The following is a 10225-nucleotide window of genomic DNA, read 5'->3' on the forward strand; positions in this document are numbered from 1 at the left end:
CACAATGAGCCATACAAAGTAACATTGTTAAACAAGGGACAACATGTGTTAGTGAATGAGAAAGCCTAGGTAGATTTCAATATAGGTGAATACACAGATATGATTTTGTGTGACATCCTTCCTATGGATGTTTGCCATCTACTATTGGGAAGACCATGGCAGTTTGATAAGAAAGCACAACATGATGGGGAAAGAAACTCCTACTCATTTTAGAAAGATGAAGTAACCTATCAGATTCAATCCCTCAATGAAGAAGGAGAGAGAAACATCAACAAAGTGCCTAACATCTTGTTAGTGGATGAGAAAGAATTCATAAAAACACTAGAAGAGGGTGAAGGAATTGGCTATGCACTCATAGTGACACCTAGAGAGGAAAAGAAGGACAAACATATTGAAATCCCGCAAGAAGTGCAACACCTTCTTGACAATTTTATAGACATCATAAGTGATGGTACACCAGCAACTTTACCACCTCCTAGAGCCATAAGTCATCAGATTGACTTCATACTAGGAGCTTCTTTGCCAAACAAAGTAGCCTATAAGATGACTCCTAAACAAAACAAAGAAGTAGCAAGACAAATTTAAGAACTGTTAGACCAAGGGTTAATAAGAAAGAGTATAAGTCCTTGTGTAGTACCTACAGTGTTGGCACCAAAGAAAGGGGGTACATGGAGACTATGCATAGATTCTAGAGCTATAAATAGAATCACTATAAGATACAGGTTTCCCATTCCTAGAATAGAAGACTTGATGGATTGTTTAGGGGGTGCACAATACTTCACAAAAATAGACTTGAAGAGTGGTTACCATCAGATTAGAATCAAGGAGGGTCATGAATGGAAAACTTCCTTCAAGACAAATGAGGGTCTCTATGAGTGGCTAGTTATGCCATTTACTCTTTCTAATGCTCCCAGCACATTCATGAGATTAATGAATGAAGTTTTGCATGATTTTCTTGCCAAGTTTGTTGTAGTCTACTTAGATGATATTCTCACTTTTAGTAGGACTAAAGAAGAGCACTTGAAGCATTTAGCTATTGTATTGCAAAACTTATTTGATGAACAACTAACCATAAATCTTGAAAAATGTGATTTTATGAAGCAAGAATTGGTCTATCTCGGTTTTGTTGTATTAGGTGGAGATCTGAAAATGGATCAATCTAAGGTTGCAGCCATAACAAGTTGGCCAACTCCAAGAACAACAAGTGATGTCAGGAGCTTTCATGGCCTAGTATAGTTTTACAAAAAGTTCATCAAGGGGTTCAGTGAGATTTGTGCTCCAATGTTGAATACCATCAAAGGTGTTAAGGTGAAATTTTAGTGGATAGATGTAGCTCATAAGGGGTTTGAAATGTTGAAAACTAAGGTTGCTTCACAACCAGTACTCATACTCCCTAGTTTTGATAAGCTTTTTACTATTGAATGTGATGCTAGTAATATTATTGTAGGTGCAGTTTTGAGTCAAGAAAATAGACTAGTTGCATTCTTTAGTGAAAAATTAAATGAAGCTGAGAAAAAGTACTCATCTTATGATTTGGAGCTTTATGCATTAGTACAGTCACTTAGGAAATGGAGACATTATCTCCTTCCTAAAGAATTTTTTGTTTACATAGATAATTAGGCATTAAATTTCTTGAATTCACAAGATAAGTGCAGTCATAGGCTTGTTAAGTGGGTTGAATACTTACAATCTTATACTTTTACTCTTAAGCACAAGAAAGGGAAATGTAATAAGGTAGTAGATGCTTTGAGTAGAAGGCTTCTCACAGTACAGGAGGTACAGGTACAAAGTATTGGTATTGATTGCTTTAAGACTATGTATTCTGATGATGATGATTTTGCTGATATATATAAAGTTTGTTCAGATTTTGAGAACCATTTCCATCATGAGTATGTTGATTATACTTTGCAGAATGGGTTGTTGTTTAAAGGTGGATAGTTGTGTGTTCCCAAGAGCTCCATGAGGGAGAATTTGATTCAAGAAAAACACAATGGGTGTTTGAGTGGACATTTTGGTCTCAACAAGACCTTAGAATTGGTGCAACATTTCTACTATTGGCCTAAAATGCAGCATGATATTAGGAGGTATGTGGAGCAGTGTATGGTTTGTTAGAAAGCCAAAGGTACCTCTTCCAATGTTGGTTTATATCACTCTCTTCCTATTCCTACTAGACCTTGGGATTGCATCAGTATGGATTTTGTAGTAGGATTGCCTAGAACTAAAGCAGGTTTTGATAGCATCTTTGTTATTGTTGATAGACTTAGTAAAATGACACACTTTGTTCCTTGTAAGATTACACATGATGCAAGCCATATTTCTTATCTTTTCTTTAAGGAAGTAGTTAGAATCCATGGCTTACCTACAAGCATTGTTTCAGATAGGGATGTAATATTTCTTGGTCATTTCTGGAAAACATTGTGGAAGAGATTGGGTACTCATCTTTCTTTTGGTTCAACTTACCATCCTCAAACTGATGGCCAAATTGAGGTGGTTAATAGGACTTTTGGAAATCTTTTAAGGTGCTTAAAAAAGGATTATGGAGAGAGTTGGGATTAGCTCATTCCACTGGCAAAATTTGCTTACAATGATAGTATGAATAAGTCAACTGGCAAGAGTCATTTTCAGGTGGTTTATGGTATGCACCCAAGGGGTGTTATGGAGTTGAGAGATCTTGGTGATTTGTAGTAGAAGAGTGGAACAACAGATGACCTGGCCCAATCCATGAAAGAATTTCATGACCAAGTAAGGAAGTCTCTTCAAGAAGCTACTCAAAAGATTAAGGACCGAGTGGATGCAACAAAGAGGGACATTCGGTTTTCAGTTGGTGATTATGTCATGGTTTATTTGAACAAGTCTAGATTATAAAAAGGAGTTCCCAACAAACTCAAAATGAGAAGGATAGGTCCTTGCAAAATACTGGCTAAGTATGGTCCTAATGCTTACAAAATTGATTTACCTATTGATCTTTCTTTGTCTCCTATTTTTAATGTTTCAGATTTGGTATCATTCAAGGGTCCACTTCCTCAAGAGCATGAAAGAGTTTCAAATGTGTACCAATCACTTTTAGACTTTCCTTTACCCCCTCCATCTATCCCTCAAGCTGAACAGGTGTTGGACTCCAGAGTTTACAAGAAGACTCGCCATCAGGTGTATATGGAACATCTCATCAAGTGGAAAGACAAACCACTTTCAGAAGCTACCTGGATACCTGAGTCTGATTTTTCTAAAGCTATATTTTCTTCTTTTTTTCTGCCTCCAAGAGTCACATGACTTCTTTGTCTTTGGGGGAGTATGGTGCAAGAGCACCTAGTCTTGCTCATGCTCTCCATTTTTGAGTATTTTCTTGATTAAGTTTTGTCATATGTTTCTAATGTTGTCTTAGGTTGTTATGAGTCTTTTCATGAGTGTTTGATCTCATTTTGTGTTTGAGAGATCAAGTTTGGCCTTGTAAGGTTTGAGTTGTTAGTTTTGTGCTCCTAGGCCCAATAAGGCTAAAAAATGGAAATTTTCCTTATAAGCCTAGTTATGCTTTGGAAAGTGTTGGAACATGTTTAGGAAGTGTTAATGATCATGTCCAAATGTCTTAGGGAGGTTGGATGTGTTTGGTTTCTCATTTTGCTACTTGGAGCAACAAAAGTTGTCATGTTCGCTTGTGCAAAATTGTCATTTTGGACATTTTTCTTGCAAAAACAAGACAACCATGCTATGTGTTCATATAGGAATTGGTAACTACTTCAAAAAACTATTTAAATTCCTTCCTCTTCTTTGTAATGGTTGGATTTTGTACTTCCAAAAAAAAAAAATCAATTGAAAGGGCAATTTTTCTGATTTTTGAGATGGTTTTTCCTCAGAAATAAAAGTCCGTACAAATCCTTTCCATTTCCGTACTGTTATTTTTGAATAGTTAACTTATTGTATATTTCATTCTCTCCATGTAATCGGTTTGGCAATTTGACATTTGGGAGTTGTGTGTAAATAATCTTTTCAGTTTTGCAAAGTTGCTACCCTGTCAAGGGTTTGAGATCCAAAAATGCATACACTTGACTAGTTCCAGGTTTGGGATCCCAAAATGGTCTTAGTTAAGTTTATTTGCACCTGTATAATGTATATATGCTTTACATTTTCCAGGGGTGTTGTTTGGAGGGAAGATGAAAGGTCTTACTAGGCAAGTTTTCTTAACTTGGCTAGTATGCTCTTAAAAGTTCATGGTTTGGACTCAAAACACAATTTGAGTTATGCAAACAAAGCCAAGATTTCTTAAAACTTCCTTGTAATTATTGGAAGATGGTTGGTGTCTCAAAATAGTGACAACATTCCTCAAACAATCAATTTCTTGTTCATGGCAGCGAGTATCATGTTTTGGGGATTTTTAATGGCTTGAAGCAAAGACACCATTATGTTTGAGTTAATGTTCAATAGAGCCAATATAAGTGATTTATTTCAGTATTAGTAATGTGTTTGGTTAATAGGAAACAAGGTTCAAAGTTTTTTTGAAGTTCAAGCACTTAAAATACTAAAAAACATAGTGTGCTGCTGCCCCTAGGGTTTTGACAGTCATGTTTTTGAGTTTTTCAGTTTGTATGCCATTTGTTTGACATTATGCTTGCAAGGAAGAGATGAAGAATAGGTTGAAATGATGTTTTATAGGTGTGAAGTGAGTATGGAGACAAGGTACAAGGTCATGGAGTGATTTTCCAAACTCTAAGTTACCAAACCCTCACAAAAACCCTTGTTTTGAGGCTACAAAATAGGACAGTCATAAATTGACCTTCTCAAGGCCTCTCTTGGCACTAATTCATGACTTTGGCCAAAAAGGTACTAAAAAATATTCACCTTTTTCAGAGGTTCCAAGATGGGAGTGAGTAATGAGAAAAATAGTGTTTTAGAAGGGCTAAAAAGGGCTTATTCCTTGTAGCCCTATTTTGAAGAAAATTAAGAATCCAATTGGAGTAAGGTTTGGTGACCTTGTAAAACCTTTCAAAATCAGTCCAAAACAACCTTGGAAACCTTATGTAGCCCTCAAAACTCCAGTGTAGACATTTGGGGGTTCGGACCTAGCATGGTGAATATGAGCAATGTTGAGAAGTTAACTCCAAATAAGGGGTTTTAAATCAAGATAAAAGAGTAAAACTTGCAATTCTTCCTCAAAACATGGTGAAAAGCTTAAAAACTCCCAAAGAATAGCAAAATCATATGAAAAGTGAGCAAAAGTCAAAGAGTGAGAAAAACATCTATTTGAGCAAGGTGGAGCATGCTTGAGTGAAGGAGGTGAACTAGAATGATAGGGTGTTTATCTGAGAAGAGAAGTGAAGAGATGGATAGCTAATATTCAAATTTGATATAGAAAACATACATTGAAACAAAAACTAACCAATTGGATGATTCTAGCAAGTTTTAAACTTATAGGCAACTTCTTATTCATAACTCCCTATCATTAAGATAGTGGAAGTCCAACCCCCTGTAGATACAAATGTGTTGGCATTATGGATGAATTGATTATGTGTTGCAATGATGTCAACACTATCTGATATGGATGGTTACTAATAGACAAGTTTTGGTTATCAGTAGAAGATCTAGTGTTACCGAGAGAAGAGATTATCTGTTGACACTTCCAGCATGTTTGGATCAGTGAAGTATATTGGATTTCATAAGTTGTATGCTCCATGACCATGTTTTGGCTAGTTCTTATTGGCTTGGTAATTGGATTTTCTCATACACTCTGGTAAACTCTTACCGACACTGGTTTAAGGCTTTACCGATAGAGCTTTCATTGAGGAATTGTGACAGGATGCATAGTTGGTGTTGGTGCAGGTTCTTCATGGACATCAGGATGCTGAAGATATTCTTTGATCATGCTTCAAATGCTTGAAGACTTTTCTTTGGTGTGGTGGACCCATAATAGGTCTGGTACCTATCTAGGTTATGGATTGATATCATGCTAGCGTGTACTCTACATGTTACCTGGATGATTCAAGATGTTTTATAGATTTGTTATTATTGTTTTAGTCTTAAGTTAACATGGCATATCATTGTAAATGGAATTATGTAAGGATATTATTGTAATATATTTAGGTGTCCGACCTAACTTGTTTAGGCCTTAGGGTTTGTATAATAAGAGGTAGAAACTCTTTGTAAAGTATCATGGTTATTGAAAAGTTCATGGTCAAGGAATGTAATGTGAGAATATTGTAATATCATTCACACAGAGGAGTTGATCGATCATTGGTGATCAAATTGGATTCAGAAGAGGATTTAGTCCTCTGACATTGAGCTTAACCGGGACTATAATTAGGCATGGTAGATATTATTTCTAGCATTTCACTCTATTGGATTGTTGTCCATTTATCTTGAGATGGTTGTAGCCTAGTTCTAGTCAGTGAGACTTTTTTTAATGAGTAGTACGCTCTAGGTAGTGTGCCTTCCTACAAGTGCAGGCCCCTCTTGTAACACATACTTTCTACAGAAGTATCATCTGACTATGGGCAGGCTTCCCACCATGGTTTTTCCCTTTTCGGTTTTTCCATGTAGAAATCATGGTGTTATGTGGTATGTTTCTTTGCATTGATTATCTAGTTTATTGTTAAGTTGTATTGTTTACCGCTATTTGTTCCTACCGGCATCTATTTGTGCTTTACCAGTACTTGATTTGTTTAAGGTCATATTGTGGATTAAAAGTTATAATCTGCTAACAACTGATTCAAACTCCCCCCCCTCTTAGTTGTTCACTAGTTATCCTAACAATTAGTATCAAAGATTTGGTCCTCTTTTGTAGAAGCTTAATCGCTTGAGGTAGATCCTATGGCAACTAACACTTCTAATCCACCGACAACTATTTTCAGAAGAAAAATCCCTAAGCTTGATGGAACAAATTATGGAATATGGAAAATTCAAATGGAGACTCATCTTAGATGTCTTGGCAAGGATATTTGGGAGATCATTGAGAAAGGATATACGCCTTATGATCCGACATCTAGCAATCCAGCTCCTATAGACCTAGATAAGAATATTGAAAATGATTGCAGAACTAGAGAATCCCTCTTGTGTGCACTTACTGATCAACAGATTATGGGATTGACTAAAAAATCATCGGCTAAGATTATGTGGGACAAATTGCAAACTCTGAATGAAGGTGACCCTACTGTCAAGATTGCTAAACTTTATGGTTATCGAGTAAGGTATGAAAACTTGAAAATGGAAGATAATGAAAGAATTGTTGTGTTTATGGAAAGAGTAAATGAGATTGTTATGGGAATTCAATGTTGTGAAGGATTTATAAGTGAAGATGAAATAGTTTCCAAAGTCTTGAGAACCCTTCCACTGGCTTACAAGATGAAGGCAACTGCAATTAATGAGTTAAGAACAATGGCAAACAATTCAGTCAACATAGATATTCTGATTGGGAAATTATCTGCTTTTGAGCTTGAAGAATTTGGATCTTCTGGAGTTGTAAAGTCTAAACCCTCTTTTCATGCATCATCATCAACATCTACTGGCGAGAGTGATTAGAGAACCCTATATGAAAAAGAACTAGAAGACATGAGGAAAGAAGATGAAGAACTTGAGCAACTTGAAGTTGTATTTGCTAGAAGAATACCTAAAGGTCCAACTGGAAGTAAGTATGAAGGAAAAGCACCTTTTAAATGTTTTGCATGCAATAAGATTGGTAATTTTTCATCTAGATGTCCTAAAAGGAATGCAAGGTTTGAGGAAAGAGTTAAGAAATCTTTTAAGCCTAACCCAAACAGATATAGATTCAATAAAAGTAAACAATGGTACATAGCAGATGAGGAAGGAATAACTGATGACTCTAGAGATGAACCGACAGAAGACTCTACTAGTGGATCTGGAAATGGAAAAGAATGGGTGTTCTATGCTTTGAAGGATGATGAACCAGAACCGGCTAACAAAAATGAAGAAAAGGCCTTGGCAGCAAAAGTTGAAGATAAAGATGAATGGGTAATTGATAGTGGATGCTCACACCATATGACTAGAGATAAAGGGAAATTTTTGTCCCTACAAGAATACAATGGCAGTCAAGTCAGATTTGGAGATGACAAGGCATGTATGATCAAAGGTAGAGGTATTATTTCTTTGGATGGAAAGCATAACATTGATAATGTCTATTATGTAGAAGGTTTGAAGCATAATCTTTTGAGTGTTGGACAATTAGTTGATAAGGGTTTTCAACTTTAGTTTAAAGATAAAAAATGCAAAATCATTAACAAGACTGGTTTGGAGATTGCAACCAATATTCAAACAGAAGTAACATCTTTCACTTGAACATGGGTAATAAGATATGTTTGATTGCTCATATTGATGAGAGTTGGCTATGGCATAAGAGGTTGTGTCATGTTAATTTTGATTGTATTATTAAGATCAGTTCAATTAAGGAAGTTAGAGATATACCTAATATTATGAAGCCTCATAATCCGACATGTAAGGAATGTCAATTGGGTAAGCAAATTAGAAATTCTTTTAAGAGCACACATGATGAATCTAATGATGTACTTGATTTGATTCACACTGACTTATGTGGTCCAGGAAGGACTAGAAACTTTCAAGGTAATAGGTATTTCATGTTGATTATTGATGACTATTCTAGAATGATATGGGTGACTTTTCTAAGGGAGAAGTCTGAAGCTTTTGAGAAATTCAAGATCTTTAAAGTGAAGGTTGAAACAAAAATAGGATCAAAAATTAAATGTCTAAGATCAGATCATGGTGGTGAATTCACTTCTCATGAATTTAATAGTTATTGTGAGATAAATGGAATCAGGAGACAACTATCTGCACCTAGGACTCCTCAGCAAAATGGAGTAGTTGAAAGAAAGAACATAACCATTTTGGATGCAGCTAGATCTATGATGATGGAATCCAAATTGCCTCATATCTACTGGAGAGAAGTAGCGAGTACAACAGTCTACACATTGAACAGAGTTCACATCAAAGGTGAAACCGATAAGACCCCTCATGAACTATGGTCTAGACATACACCTATTGTTAAGTATTTCAGAATTTTTGGAAGTAAATGCTATATCAAAAGAGAGGATTCAATTGGAAAGTTTGATCCTAGATGTGATGAAGGGATATTTCTTGGTTATTCAATTCAAAGCAAAGAATATAGATGTTATAACATAAGATTGCAGAAAATTGTTGAGAGTGCTAATGTGAAAGTGGATGAACAATATAGAAATCATTCTATATCATATGATAGGGAACTAGCAGTGGAAATGATCATAACTGAACCGACAATGCCTCAACTAGTACAGGAAGCTGAGATAGTTACCCTGGCATAATCAGAAAATTCAACCATGACTGATGATCGGAGTGGTGAACCTGAAGTTCAAAAGACACCAAGGTATGTAAGATTAAATCATTCTGAAGATCAAATTATTGGAGATAGAAACAAGGGAGTTATGACAAGAAGAAAACTGGCAAATGAAGAGGTATATCTTATTTCTCAATTTGAACTGACAACTGTTATTGAAGCTTGTAAGGATAAACATTAGTTAAAGGCCATGGAAGATGAATTAGATCAGATAGAAAAGAATGAAACTTGATCTTTAGTTTCTTGGCCTAAAAATAAGAATGTTATTGGAACTAAATGGGTTTTTAGGAATAAACTGAATGAGGATGGTCAAGTTATAAGGAACAAGGCTAGATTGGTTTGTAAAGGATATTCTCAAATGGAAGGAATTGATTATGGTGAGACATTTATACTTGTAGCTAGAATTGAAGCTGTTAGACTATTTCTTGCCTATGCAGTTTATAAGAACTATAAGGTTTATCAAATGGATGTCAAATGTGCATTTTTGAATGGTGAGCTTGAGGAAGAATTTTACATTGAGCAACCTGATGTATTTTCACTGACAGATGACAAAGACATGGCTTGCAGATTGAAGAAAGCTTTATATGGTTTGAAACAGACTCCTAAAGCTTGGTATGCAAGGTTGGATAAATATCTTTTGAAGCTTGCTTTTACTAAAGGAAGTGTTGATAGTAATCTATACTATAAGATCACTGATAATGATATTCTAATTATTGAGGTTTTTGTTAATGATATCATTTTTGAAGGAAAAGATAAACTGTGCATGGAATTTGCTAACAACATGAATAATGAATTTGAAATGTCCATGATTGGTGAGATGAAATTTTTCATAGGTTTGCAGATTACTCGAACTGACAAAGGCATTTTTATCTGTAAAACTAAGTATCTAAGGGAATT

This window comes from Cryptomeria japonica, chromosome 1, assembly GCF_030272615.1.
Source record: "Cryptomeria japonica chromosome 1, Sugi_1.0, whole genome shotgun sequence".
Lineage (NCBI taxonomy): Eukaryota > Viridiplantae > Streptophyta > Pinopsida > Cupressales > Cupressaceae > Cryptomeria > Cryptomeria japonica.